Source organism: Nanorana parkeri, unplaced genomic scaffold (assembly GCF_000935625.1).
Source record: "Nanorana parkeri isolate BGI_ZX_2015 unplaced genomic scaffold, ASM93562v1 scaffold836, whole genome shotgun sequence".
In the NCBI taxonomy this organism is placed as follows: Eukaryota; Metazoa; Chordata; class Amphibia; order Anura; family Dicroglossidae; genus Nanorana; species Nanorana parkeri.
The window spans coordinates 2,646-17,290 of NW_017307104.1; the positions used below are offsets into that span (position 1 = coordinate 2,646).

At 42.8% G+C, this 14,645-nt stretch overlaps 1 protein-coding gene across 1 annotated transcript in view; it reads left to right on the top strand.

Annotated features, from left to right (window-relative positions):
• The first annotated feature begins 2,043 nt into the window (after positions 1–2,043).
• Positions 2,044–14,645, top strand: part of LOC108794331 (receptor-type tyrosine-protein phosphatase S-like) — a 291,487-nt gene continuing 278,885 nt past the window's right edge. The window contains exon 1 of the mRNA XM_018565355.1: positions 2,044–2,122. The gene's annotated coding sequence lies outside the window, so the exon portion shown is untranslated. The remainder of the gene's footprint in view (positions 2,123–14,645) is intronic.

The window sequence follows — 14,645 nt, forward strand, 5'->3', positions numbered from 1 at the left end:
ACAACCACCAGTGACTCCGTGGGATTTAAATTTGGTTCTGTTGGCAATTCTAAGACGGCATTTTAAACCCATATTCCAGATGGATTTTCCCTTTGCCAGACTCGCTCACAAGGTTGCGTTCTTTGTTGTCATAACCTCTGCAAGACGTGGGTCTGATCTGGCAGACTTGTCCTTTTAAAGAATCCAATATGGTCCCGCAAAAGGACAAGGTGGTATTTAGTCCTGGAGCCTCCTACCTTCCTAAGGTGATTTTGTCTTTTTATCCTCAACCAGGAGTTTGTTTTTCCATCTTTCTGTCCAGCATGTAGTTGGTGCTTTTTTTGGTTTACCTCTCTGCCACTGCTTCCATTTGGAAGACTGCCTCTAATCGTTGTCATTTCTAATGGTCCTCGTAAGGGGGAACTTGTTTCTCACGCCTCCATTTTGAGGTGGCTAAGACCGATCATTGATCAAGCTTATAATCTTAAGAGCAGGGTTCCACCTTTACCTGTTAAAGCGCACTGTAATATGTCTGTGATTTGCTTCTTGGGCCTTTCGGTATCTTGCAATTGTTTCTCAGATTGGCAAGGCTACCTCCTGGTCTTCTGTTCACATTTTCTTTTAGTTTTTACCAGGTGAATGTTCATTTTAAGCTAGGTCCTTCAAGCAGCTATTTGAGATGCAGGCTGACCCACTTTTTACTAAGATCAACCTGAAGGTTCTGTTATGAGGGCCTGTTAGTTTTCTTACTGTTGTCCACTTCTCAGTTATACTGCTTTTGAATGTTCCTGGAATTGTTTCTTAATAACTGAATCCTGTGCCCATTAATGAATGAGAAAGAAATCAGATTTTTTTAAATTACTGTACAATCCATTTAATAGATTTAATTAAGGGTCACCACGTCCCGCCTCTCTCTATTTGTGATTTACACTTGATACTGCTTTTCTCCAAAACGGTAGCATGCTGGCAGTGGGAGGAGTTATACCTGGCTGGCAGGAATCGTTTGTATTCTGTCCATTACCCTTTAATCTCCAACAGGTTCAAGGAAATGGACTACAAAATATTGACAGGATGGTAAAGGATGCAATCCACCTTTCATAATATTTACCCACAAACCTCTGTGATTTGTTGGAGATGCAAAAAAGCAGATTGGTCTATAGTTCATTATTCTGGGCTCACGAATGAGAAACCTTTTGGGTCCAGTAACATAATTTAATTCTCCAACTGATGGATGTCAGCTCCACTCCTTTATCACTTGAGCCACCTTTATAGAAAAAGGTATAAACATTCATAGATCCATCATGATGAAGACCTTAGGCCCTATCTTAACCTACATCCTAACCTATCCAAACATAAAACAGTTAATTCCCTTCCCACTCAGTTCCCATCCCCTCTCCTTACTCCCTCTCTCATCTCCTCACTCTGCTTCTTCTCCCCCCCCATTAACTTCCCTTTATTTATACAGTAAACAGTTTTATAGCTAACCAGTAAAAGTGTATGTAAAGGCAAAAGTTTTCTCTTTTTTGTTTGGAAAAGTTAGACCCACTATCAAATTTTTTTACATCTTTGTCCCCGTTGGTAAGAATGACCCCTCGTTTTCTGTCTCGGTGACCATTGTGACCATTGGGAATCTTCCAAAGGGGACACGTGTTCGTGACAGCTGTCTAAAAGGGGAATTACTATCACTTTGGGATGTTTCCTCTCACTTCCTGTTGCATATCTTTCCAACAGTATACTGACAACTAAAAAAAAAAAAAGAAGTGGACAGGGGATTTAACCATTCCCTATTCTACATAAAATCCTTGTCCCCTTTAAAGGTCTTTAATTTGCATTGAAATCAATAGAAATGCATGTCGTTTTCAATATTTTCCAATGATGTCAATGAACACCATGTGATATTAAAATGGATAAGTGTGACTGCAACCAGAAAATATTTAATTGACCTAATAATACAATTACTGCATGTTTTGCTCCCCATTTTGTTTCTATCTCTCTCCACAGACAATCGAGTTCGATGAAGGTGCTGGTGCAGTTCTTCGTATTCAGCCTCTTAGAACACCGAGAGATGAAAATGTATATGAATGTGTTGCCCATAACAGTAATGGTGAAACTACAGTTAGTGCCAAACTCACAGTCCTGAGAGGTAAACAACCATGAGAAATAAAACTGTTTGTCCTCCTCTTACGAACACCTACTGTTTATGTAAAAGATGGATTTAGGTTGAATAATCTGTTTGTTTGAAAGGTCCAGTGCCAAGCACTTTCTCCCCCTTGTACTAGAAAAATCTCTTTTTATACAGCATTTTTTTTTGTGACAGTATAGACAAAAAGTTGCATGGAGTTGTGTTATTCTTGGCTTGGGTGAACAGAACACATTATTATTATTATTATTGTAAATGTATGCATTATTTGCTCCGACTCAGGTTCTATAATGCTTTTTTCCAATATAATTTTTTTAAAATTAAACAGCTTAAAGTGCAATTCCACTTTTGCAGTCAAATTTGACAGGTGTCTTTCTAGAAAGACGTAGGACTGAAATTTGAGGATTGTGTTTCTCCCATTAACTTAACATAAAATGCAAACATCCGCCCTCCCTAAGTTTACAAAGAAGGAGAAGCCAAGTGGAAATTGTAACCCTTAAGAAGCCAAGACACCACAACCCAAGTAAAAGCAATTTAAACTGCAAGAAGCAGTTTAAAATACTTTTTAGCTCAAGCCATGTGAATGGGAACATGTAACAAAAAATATGTGTTATCCCCATTTAGCTGCAAAGGTGGAAATACATTTTAAGTATTAAGGGTGCTTTGTGGTTCCTTTTAGACCCTTTCTGCATAACTTCACTGATTATCAGGTCCTGTTACTCTTTAAACCCTATTCTAAAAGCTTGTGGTTTATACTGTTTTAATAGGTTTACATACCCCTGGCATAATTTTTAAAAGGTTAGCCATTTGTCATGTGTGTTGGACTTTACAACATGACAGTGATCTGAAAAATAGAGCAAAGTCGACCCTTCAGTGGCTGCGACAGAAAGAAGTGAAGGTTTTGGAGTGGCCATCACAATCTCCTGACCTCAACATCGTTGAGCCACATTGGGGAAATATCAGATATGCAGTTCATGATAGACATTCAAAAAAATGTACAGGACCTAGTACCTGGAGGCTTCTTGGAAAGTTTTCTTGATCGTACCTCACAAGGACACAGGTTGGACTGATGGGTTTTGCAGCTCTCTTCAGGTCACTGGCAAATAAAAGCTGTTTGGAGAGCCTTATATAACCCCTCCCACTCTCCTCCACACTGGAACTCTCATCACTTGGAGTACCTGGCCCCTGCTTTGTCCAGGGTCTTCCTTACCCCATAAAAAAGATCCTTTTCATATGCTCTCATGCTCAGACTCTGCAGTTCAGGAGTCACCCATCCCTCCAAGGCTGGACACCCCTCCCAGTTACAGGGTCACCTGACCGTAATTAAGTCAGATTAGGGTGCGGTCATGGCTTACATCAACCATAAGGGAGGCTACAGAAATTGTGCAGCTCAAAGAGAAGCATACCTAATTCTGGCGTGGGCCTAATTTTATGTCCCAACCATGTCTGCTGTCCACAACCCTCGAGTGGAAAATTGCCAGACGAACTTCCCAGTCATCAACATCTGGATATTGGGGAATGGTCCCTACTCCCGGAGGTGTTTGGGACCTTTATTTCAATATGTCCTACTGGTGTCCTTTGCTAGATCGAGACGGAAGGCATTCCAGTGATCCTCATTGATCTGGCCTGGTTGCTAAACCCCAGAGCTGAAGCACAGAGGCAATGCGGGTGCTGCCATCCCTATGCTTCTCATTGATGAGAAATCAACCTTCCACAAGGTCTACCGTTGAATCTTGAAGGCTTTTTTTTTTTTTTTGCTTGGTGTTGGCGAGAAAGTTTTATGGCAGAAAATACTCTGGCATACATCTTATCTTTTCTTCAGTCTGGACTAGACCAATGTTTAGCCTTGAGTACAACCACAGGCAAAATTTTTGCCTTTATTCTTTCGCTAACAATTTTTTAGTGGCTGCTTGCCTCTCACGTTCTAGTGAAGGCCTTTGTGCATAGGATTGCTTTTGTTGGTGGTCTTGACCTTGTAAAGAGTCCTTTCTGGTTATTCATAAGGGTAATGTTGTGCTGGGGCATGGGGCTTCTTTTCTTCCTTCCACTCTAACTAAGACTTTGTTGTACAGTCGTGGCCAAAAGTTTTAAGTGACATAAATATTAATTTTCACAAAGTCTGCTGCTTCAGTTTGTATGATGGCAATTTGCATATACTCCAGAATGTTATGAAGAGTGATAATATCAATTGCAATTAATTGCAAAGTCCCTCTTTGCCATGAAAATGAACTCAATCCCCAAAAAAACATTTCCACTGCATTTCAGCCCTGCCACAAAAGGACCAGCTGACATTATGTCAGTGATTCCCTCATTAACACAGGTGTCAGTGTTGACGAGGACAAGGCTGGAGATCACTCTGCAATGCTGATTGAGTTAATGTGGCCATACACCTTACGATTATCGTACGAAACATTTCGTCCGATCGAACTGTCCTTCGATTGTCGTACGGGGGCCCCACCCTGCCCCGATTATCGCAAGGTTCAATTAGCCGTAATTAAAGAAAAGCACCTGGACGAATTGCGGTGATCGACCGCGCGTATTTTCGTTTGCGCATGAGCAGTGAAAATCGTACGATTTTTGACGTACGGAAACGCCACTAACCTTGCGAAAATCGTAAGATCGGCCAAAGTTTCCAAACCTGCTTGAAAGTCAAGTCGTACGATTGTACAGTATTTGCGGTTGTACACTGCCCATGAACCTTGCGATTATCGGACGAAAACGCGATAGCATACGATTATCGGACGATAATTGTAAGGTGTATGGGCACCTTTTAGAATAACAGTCTGGAAGCTTTAAAAGGAGGGTGCTGCTTTAAATCATTGTTCTTCCTCTGTTAACCATGGTTACCTGCAAGGAAACACATAGTCATCATTGCTTTGCACAAAAAGGGATTCACAGGCAAGAATAATGATGCTACTAAGATTACACCTAAATCAACCATTTATCGGATCATCAAGAACTTAAAGGAGAGAGATTCAATTGTTGTTAAGAAGGCTTCGGGGGTGCCCAAAAAAGTTCAGCAAGCGCCAGGACCGTCTCCTAAAGTTGATTCAGCTGCGGGATCGGGGCACCACCAGTGCAGAGCTTGCTCAGGAATGGCAGCAGGCAGGTGTGCGTGCATCTGCACACACAGTGAGGCGAAAACTTTAGGAGGATGGCCTAGTGTCAAGAAGGGCACAAAGAAGCCACTTCTCTCCAGAAAAAATATCAGGGACAGACTGATATTCTGCAAAAGGTACAGGGACGGAACTGCTGAGGACTGGGGTAAAGTCATTTTCTCTGATGAATTATCTTTTTGATTGTTTGGGGCATCTGGAAAATACCTTGTCCGGAGAAGAAAAGGTGAGCGCTACCATCAATCCTGTTTCATGCCAACAGTAAAGCATCCTGAGACCATTCATGTGTGCGGTTGCTTCTGAGCCAAGGGAGTGGGCTCAATTTTGCCTAAGAACACAACCTTGAATAAAGAATTGTACAAAATCATCCTCATTCTCCCAACCATTCAAGAACAGTTTTGTGACGAACAATGCCTTTTTCCAGCATGATGCCATAGGGCAAAAGTGATAACAAAATGGTTTGGAGAACAAAACATCGAAATTTTGGGTCCATGGCCAGGAAACTCCCCAGACCTTAATCCCATTGAGAAGTTGTGGTCAATCCTCAAGAGGCGGGTGAACAAAAAAACACTCGCAAATTCTGACAAACTCCAAGCATTGATTATGCAAGAATGGGCTGCCATCAGTCAGGATGTGGCCCAGAAGTTGATTGACAACATTCCAGGGCGAATTGCAGAGGTCTTGGATAAGAAGGGTCAACACTTCAAATATTGACTCTTTGCATACTTATGAAATGCTTTGACACTTTGACACTTATGAAATGCTTGTAATTATACTTCAATATACTATAGTAACATCTGACAAAAAGATCTTAAAATACTGAATATATAGAGGCAGAGCCAGCTGTACCCGCCCCCTCCCCATCCGTTCCGCCAGTCAGCGCTGGCGGATCGGAGCGGGGAGGGGGGGAATCCAGCCCCTCCCCTGTCACGGCAGAGAGTTGTGACAGGATCGAGAGGTGAGCGAACGCCGGTATGTGTGTGCTCACCTCCCAAACTACTGAGCCGACCTGTGACAGTCTCATTGTCACAGGTCGGCTAGAACTATGAGGTGAGTGAAAAGCACTCACCTCATAGTTCTCCTTTTAATATTTTTTAAATCTCAATTAAAGTGTGTTGTCAGATCACTCCTATTTTTAAACCACCTTAATTCCAGCATGTTAACTCCCTTCCTTTCTTTCAAGGCCATTTTTCAATTTTAAATACACCCTTGTGTTACTGACAACAGGTATATAAACTCAAAAACAATAATACATTTAATATATTGCAACTTACCAATCCTTAAATTTGGTAGCTGCATTTGTTTAAATTTGTTTCCTTTTATTTTTACCTGGTTATCTGACCAGTAATACACTTGCTGCCTTAGGGTGGCTCCACTCTATGAAGAAGCAATGGAGCCACCATTGAACAGCAGCATTGTCAACCCATACAGAGTTTTTTTGTTTTTTTCCCCCGTAAATTTATTTAAAAAAGTAACCATTGTAAGAACCACTGTCGTTGTTAAATGGTTTATTTCAACCCTCTACCTGCCACTTTTATTGGACAGCTTGGTCCGGAAAAATAAGTTAAAAAATAATAACCTTACTGTCTGGATCATCAGGAGAAAATAAGGAAAAAAATAAAACTAATAGAGACACCACATCTAAGAATTGGCACGCAAGGATAGATTACATTTTTTCTTTTGGGTTTAGATACACACAAAATGGCCTAATTTTTTTGGGGTATCCTGCTTGCTTGCGTAGAAGGGATGACATCAGGGAAGTGTTTTTCAGGTGCAGGGTCCTCCTGGTAAATTAGGACAGTTCTGATTTTTCTTTTTGATATTATAGGAGGGAACCAGGTCTTCCTCTAGATTTCTAAATGAGATATGAATTGTAGACAATTGAAATAAATAGATGGATACTTTTTCTGATCGTACATCACAAGACACGGGAAGTACATTCTTTAACAACTGGGTTATGCAGCTACCTTCAGGTGATTGGATGCTGGCAAATCCATCAAAGCTGTAAGACAAACTTGTATAACTCCTCCCACTTCTATGCTTCCTCAGTTCTTTGCTAGTGTCCTTGGGTAATGGAGGTCTTCTCTCAGAACTGAGAGATGTACATTCCTTTTCTGCATGGAATGAGTCTTTTTTTTTTTGTCATCTACAAGGAAATGGTTGATGCCGAGGCCTGAGACTTCCTTTCTCCGTAAGGTGGTCTCTGCCTTCTACCTTAGCCAGGAGATTGTTTTAGCTTATGTCCTCAAACATTCTAAATGTGCCCCTCTGCAACAGCCTCCATTTGCAGCTTAGACTCCCTGTTTCTCATTCCCAAGGGTTCCAAGATTGGACAACCAGCTTCTTTCTCCGCTGTTGCTTGGTGGATTTGTAAAATTATCACTCAGTCCTGTGAGTTGAAGGGGAAATTCCCTCCTTCCTGGCACACTTTACTAAAAAGTTTTGTGCTTTTTGGGGCCCTCGGCATCAGGCTTCAGTATCCTAAATCTGTTTACACCTTTGTCAAGCTCTACCTGGTGGACGTTCAGACCACTGCGGATGCCAGTTTGCCATAAAGTTCTTCAGGTGGCCCTCGGACTTTGGACATGCATCTGTTTTAGTTCCCTGTTACAGTCCTCGTTGTTCTTGGGTCTGTTAGCCATTGTTTGCCTTGTTGCCTGCTTCTCGGTTTTACTACGTTTGGATCCCCCAGTGGTTAAAGAATTAACTTCTGTCCTATGCTGTACTATAAAAAAAAAAAAAACAGGATGTTTGTCTTAGCTGTGATCAATATAGTGGCCAAACTGGAAAACACTTGATGTGATCATCAACACTGGAGACACTGGCTGTAAAAGAGACACAAAAAACACTGGCTGGGATTAGAAAAATTGGAAACACTAGCTGTAATTAGCAACGCTGAACACTCAGTGGAATTGGCAACCATCTATGATCAGTAACACTGGAAAAACTGGCACTGGCTGTGATCAGCAACACTGGAAACACTGGCTGCGAACAGCAACACTGGAAACACTGGCTGCGATCAGCATCAGAAATACTAGCAATGGCTGTGATCAGCACCTAGCTCTTTCCTGTTTCACAATGGCTCTGTGTGTGTCAACGCAGCCACTGTTTACATTTGAGATTTCTGTGATTGGTTCACAGTAGGGATGCACTGATACCATTTTTTTTGTATCGAGTACGAGTACTCCCTGATCCCGAGTACCCATACCGGTGCCCTGTGTCTTGATTATCAGGAAGTCGGGTGGCAGATCATGACCAGTCGCCCGGCTTCCTGATTGCCCGGGAAGGCGGTGTTCTAGCGAAAGAACACCGGCTTCACTTGCCGAGGCTGCCCGGTTTCTTGACCGATCAGGCAGCCGGTAGACGGGTCATAACCCAGCACCTGGCTTCCTGATTGGAAAGGAAGCCGGCTCCATGCTCCCTTGGCGCTGCCAGTCAGAAGGAGATCTCCCTCTGATCAGATGTTCCGGTATCTGAGCATTTGGGTGAGTACTAATATCGGTATCGGTGCATCCCTAGTTCAGTAGTCACAAGGTACAGATCCACACTCAACTAATATTTTTTTATTTTTCCTGTGATCTGTGCTGTCTGAAAACTTGAGCACATCCTTACACATTTTAAACAATTAAGTCAGAATAGCAAATCCTTCGACCGATCGTTTAATTACAGGGGCGTGGAGTGGTTAAAAATTGTCCACTTCATACAAATTTTGCCAGTGATATGTAAACTTATGAGCACAACTGTATACCCAGCAGTGGTTATGACTTACAACTCTAAAAATAATTTATTCAAGTTATAGTAAATGTGTGTTTAACGATAGACTTCAACTATACTCTAATTCCGTGGTTCTCAACTGGTGTGTCTAGACCCAAAAGTGGGTGGCAACCACATGTTTAGTGGATCGCTGCGTACCTTCCACTGCCCTAGGTGAGAGGTCCCTCAGCCTCCCCCTAGCGCAGCACTATCAGTTCTCGCGCCTAGCAGCCATTCAAAATATGCTGCCTGGCGCCGAGTGTCAGCTTGAGGTGGGGTGGCCTTGGGTTATGGCTGCAAGGGAGCTCCCCCCATATGAGCATTTCTTAGAGCTTCCTCGTGTGCCTTGTAGAGTTGCCTACAGGACTGACGTCACATTCTGGCTCCCAGCACCTCTACATGGCGTGCAAGGGAGCTCTGTCACATCACGACAGCCTACATTGGACCCCAGGCTGAGGATCCACTCCAATTCTTATAAAGTAAAGAGACTGGGTGGATCTTGGGGGAAAAAAATAAAATTTGTTTTGGAGTGTGCATGTTTGTGTGAATATCCGTATGCGAGTGTGTGGGACTAGGTCAGTGTTTTTGGGGGCCCGTTCACACTATTACAGTACATTAATCATGCATTAAAATGTAGCACACAATCTCACCTACCGCGTGTACTTCTGGGTGCAGGAGGTGCATTGCGTTGCCATTCATTTCAATGGCACCCCAAACACAGCCCTCGCCCACACCAGAAAGCGTGGTACCACAATGCCGTGCATTCCAGTGGGTTGCGAGTTAATGACCAAGGACAAATGTGGGCCCTGAGGTTACTGAGGTTGAGAACCACTGCTCTAATATAACACTTCCGTTTGTGCCATCGGCCTTTGTAGCATGTGCCTTTGTAACCTAAATAGAAAAGCTGTCAACTTGCCTATGCAGGGCAAAGTCAGGGTCTATTCAAAGGGTTCCTCCTGACCTCTTACACTCATCCTAATACTGCTGCTTCTCTGCTGCCATCCACCCTGGCCTGGGGGAGTGATTTCACTGACACTCATTTTAGAGATATAGCAATTCTGAACATGGTAGAACATGCTGTTTTTATGGTAGTTTACAATTAAAAGAGACGTAAAACCAAACCTTTACTTCTCTTTTGGGTCACAGAAATACATTAGTAAATGTACTAATATTTATATGTCAAAATATATAAGAACTCTGAACTTTCTTGCCTTATGTAATAGATGCATTGTGAAACATATAGAAGTATTCTTTAAAAAGGAAATATAGGTCTAAATTAAGACTAAAATGCTTTTGAAACGCCTGTAGAATTGGTTTGCGTTAGACACGTTTTAAATGCATTTCAGAGGCATATGCAATTTGTAAAGCTCTCTGCACACCTGGATTTTTGATGTGGATGAGGAAAATAAGGAAAAGAGCCTTGTTGTAGCTCTGCACAAACTCCTGTCCCTTCAATTGACCTAAAGTTGTAAGGTCTACCAAACAGTAAAGGCAAGATAGATCAAAATTAATGCAAAGTATTGCAAAAGTGCTGTGTACACTGGGCCATTTACTACCATGCTCTTCTCCCTAAATTGCTTACTCTTTTAACTTGTTCTCCTTAGAGAAGAGATGCCTGACAAAAGATATGATTGCAATATACATTCCCATCAATGGGAAGTGCAAATTCGGGAATTAACTGTTTAAACTTTGAAAAGGACTCGAGGGCACAACAGGTGGAAAGCATTGATAACTTCAAAAATACAAAGAGACGAATTACTGAATGTGTGTGTATACTGTGTGTGTGTGTGTGTATGTATGTATGTATGTGTGTATGTAAGCTTGTAAGAAATTAAAGGTCTATAATTTGTTATCATAGGTGTATTTTAAATGATAGAGACAGAATATCAACCAAAAGTCCAGAAAAGAAACACATGATATAAAAGTTATAAATTGAGTTGCAGTTCAGTGAGTAAAATAAATATTTGATCCCCTAGCAACCAACAAAAATTCTGGCTCGCACAGACTGGCTGTGTGGTACACAGATTAGTCCTGTCAATTTTAGGAAGGCGCTCTGAACAACAAGTCATTATGTATATAAAAAAACACTTGTCCACAGAATCTCTATCTTCCATACAAACCTCACCACCACGGGCAAGACCAAATAGCTGTCAAAGGATGTTAGGGACAAGATTGTAGACCTGCACAAGGCTGGAATGGGCTACAAGACTATCAGCAAGAAGTTTGGTAAGAAGGAAACAACTGTTGAAGCGATTATTCCCTAATGGAAGGAATACAAAATAACCAATTGCCCTCAGTCTGGAGCTCCATGCAGGATTTCGCCTCATGTGACAAGGATGATCATGAAAAAAGTGAGGGATCAGCCCAGAACTACACGGGAGGAGCTTGTGAATGATCTCAAGGCAGTTGGGACCACAGTCACCAAACAAACCATTGGTAACGCAATACACCGCCATAGATTGAGATCCTGCAGGTCCCCCTCCTCAAGATGGCACGTGTACAGGCCCGTCTGAAGTTTGCCAATGAACATCTAAATGATTCCAAGACGGATTGGAAGAAAGTTCTGCGGTCAGATGAGACCAAAATTGAGTTCTTTGGCCTTAACTAGACTCGCCGTGTTTGGAGCAAGAAAAATACTGACTATGACCCTAAGAACACCATCCCTACAGTCAAGCACGGAGGTGGAAACATTTGGGGCTGTTTCTCTGCTGAAGGTGCAGGCCGACTTTGCCACATTGAGGGGCCAATGGATGGGACCATGTATTGTAAAATCTTGGATGAAAACCTCCTTCCCTCAACCAGAACAATGAAGATGGGTCGTGGATGGGTCTTTCTCATCCATGACAATGACCCAAAACATACCGCCAAAGTAACAAAGCAGCGGCTCAAGAAGAAGCACATTGAGGTCATGGAGTCGCCTATTCAGTCTTCCGACCTTAACCCTATAGAAAATTTATGGAGGGAGCTGAAACTTCGAGTTGCCTTGCAACAGCCAAGAAACCTTAAGGATTTAGAGAAGATCTGTAAAGAAGAGTGGACCAAAATCTTTCCTGAGATGTGTGCAAACCTGGTAACCAACTACAAGAAACGTCTTACCTCTGTGCTTGCCAACAAGGGTTTCTCCACAAAGTACTAAGTGATGTTTTGCTTGGGGATCAAATACTTATTTTACTCATTGAACTGCAAACATTTGTATCATGTGGTTTTTTTTTTCAGGATTTTTGGTTGATATTCTGTCTCTATCGGTTAAAATACACCTATGATAAACATTATAGACCTTTCATTTCTTTGTAAGTGGGCAAACTTACAAAATCTGCAGGGGATCAAATAATTATTTTCCACACTGTAATGTGTATATTTATTACACACACACTTATAGGTTGAACTTGATGGACCTTTATTAACCACTTCAAGACCAGGTGTTTAGACCCCCTTCCTGGCCAGGCCATTTTTCAGTATTCAGCGCTGCGGTACTTTGACTGACGTTTATTCTGTCATGCAACGCTGTACTGAAATGAATTTTATACCGTTTTTTGGGGACAGATAGAGTTTTCTTTTGGGGGTATTTAAACACCACTGAGTTTTAATTTTTTACTATAATTAGGAAAAATTGCAGAAAATTTTGAAAAAAATACGTTTTTTTTTTTTACATTATGTTAGGAAACATTGATTTTTACCCAGTTTTTTGGTAAAATATAAGATCAGGTCACGTCGGGTAAATAGACACCAAACATGTCATACTTTAAAATTGCGCGCACCCGCGAAATCGCAAGAAACTACCATACCCAAAATTGGCCATAGGCGACGCTTTAAAAGCTTTTACCGCTCATCAGTTTAGTGTTATCAGTGATTGATGGACCTAGACTTATTGCACTCACTCCGACGTTCGCGGTGATATGTAACATGTGCGGCGTAATCGTCTTTTTTGCACGTATGCGCCCCCGACGCATGTTTGCATGCGTGTATGTATGGGTTGGGATTTTAAAATGTTTATTCTTTTTTATGTGTAACTTTTAAAAAATGTCACTAAACTTTATTGCTATCACATAAGGGGGCTAATTAAACTCCCCTATGTGATAGCAAAATATGTGACAGGCCCTCTTTATGGAGACATCAGGGGTCTCCAAGACCCCTAATGTCACCAAAGACCCCCCAAAAGAAGCTGAAGCACAGATCTGCTCCATCAGCTTCTTTCCAGCTTTTGAAGCTGGAGAGTGACACAAAAATGCAGAAGTAATGTATTATAAAACACTTCTGCATTCTTGCAGTGGAGAGGGGACTGGAGGGAGCTTGTGTACCGAGCTCCCTCTGATCCCCTGTGACACAGGCGCCATGCTGATCCCGGGCACAGCGGACCCCGGGATCAGCGGGACAACGGAGGGGACGACCGATCGGCACACCATACACGCGATCTGCCGGCTCTACAGCCGGCAGATCGCTTGTATGGTAACAGGCATCGCTGCCTGTTTTTAAATACCGGCCATTTGCCGGGCGGCGTGCGCGAGGGGGGCGTGTCTGAGCGGACGTCTAAAGACGCCCGCTCAGATCTAGAGACCTCTCGGCCGGCCGTTTTTCTACGCCGGCCCTGAGGTGGTTAAACCTTACCTTCTATGGTTTCAAAGCAAACTGAGCTTCTCACAGTGCATTAGAAGTTGTAGCAGTTCAGATAGAGCCTGCCTCAATTCTTGGCTTGAACACCATCCAGCCCTTTACTGTCCCTGACCCTCCCCTTTCATGCAGTGGATTTCAGTTTTTTCAATCATGGAGGCTCCGCATCACATGTGGATGTTGCCTAGCTCTGCCTTACAATGTCCGCTTTTCCACACTGCCAGCCCACTGCTTGCATCAGGGCTGAGGGTCCTTGTGATGAGTACTGAGGCAGGGTACCGAGTTGTTTTCAGTGTGCTATGTACCGCACCCTGTTAGCCCCTCCTCCAGTCACAATCTTCCTCCATTGCATAGAGAATCACGGAGAGATGTTCTCAGTGGGTCTAAATTAAGGTATACAATGAAAATAGATTTGATTTAAAAATGTTATTTGCATGTTGATTAGGAGGGCACGAAGGAACCAGTGGAGGCAAAATATAATTAGGATACACTTGAGCTTTAAACATAATAATGGGAATTTATCAAAAATGGAGCAGGCAAAACCTGGAGCAGCTGTGCGTGGCAACCAATCAGCCTCTCATTTTCAAATCTTAAAGGATCACTCGTCCTCATAATTCGAGCTTACGTGTGACTATGAAACTGTCACAGGTCGGCTCAATAGATCAGGAAGTGAGCGAATACATACTGTTGCTCGCTCACCTCTCGATCCTGTCCCTGCAGAGAGCCGTGACTGTCACTCACAGCTCCCTGCAGGGATTCCCCCCTCCCCTGTCCGATCCTCCAGCGCTGACTGGGGGAGGGGGTGGGTACAGCTCGCTCTGCCTCTAGATAGGCAGAGCCAGCTGTTAATCACGCAGCTGGGTGGATCCAGACAGTAATGTTTGGATCCGTCCCGGCTGCGGTGGTCTCGGTATACCGCGAGTTGTAGCTCGCGGTATACTGAGCTTTGAGCCAGGGGAGGACGCTAGTTTGTGTCCTCCCGTGACCCTTAGGAGAACTATGGGGAAAAGCACTGACCCCAAAGTTCTCCTTTAACTGAAGAGAGAAGA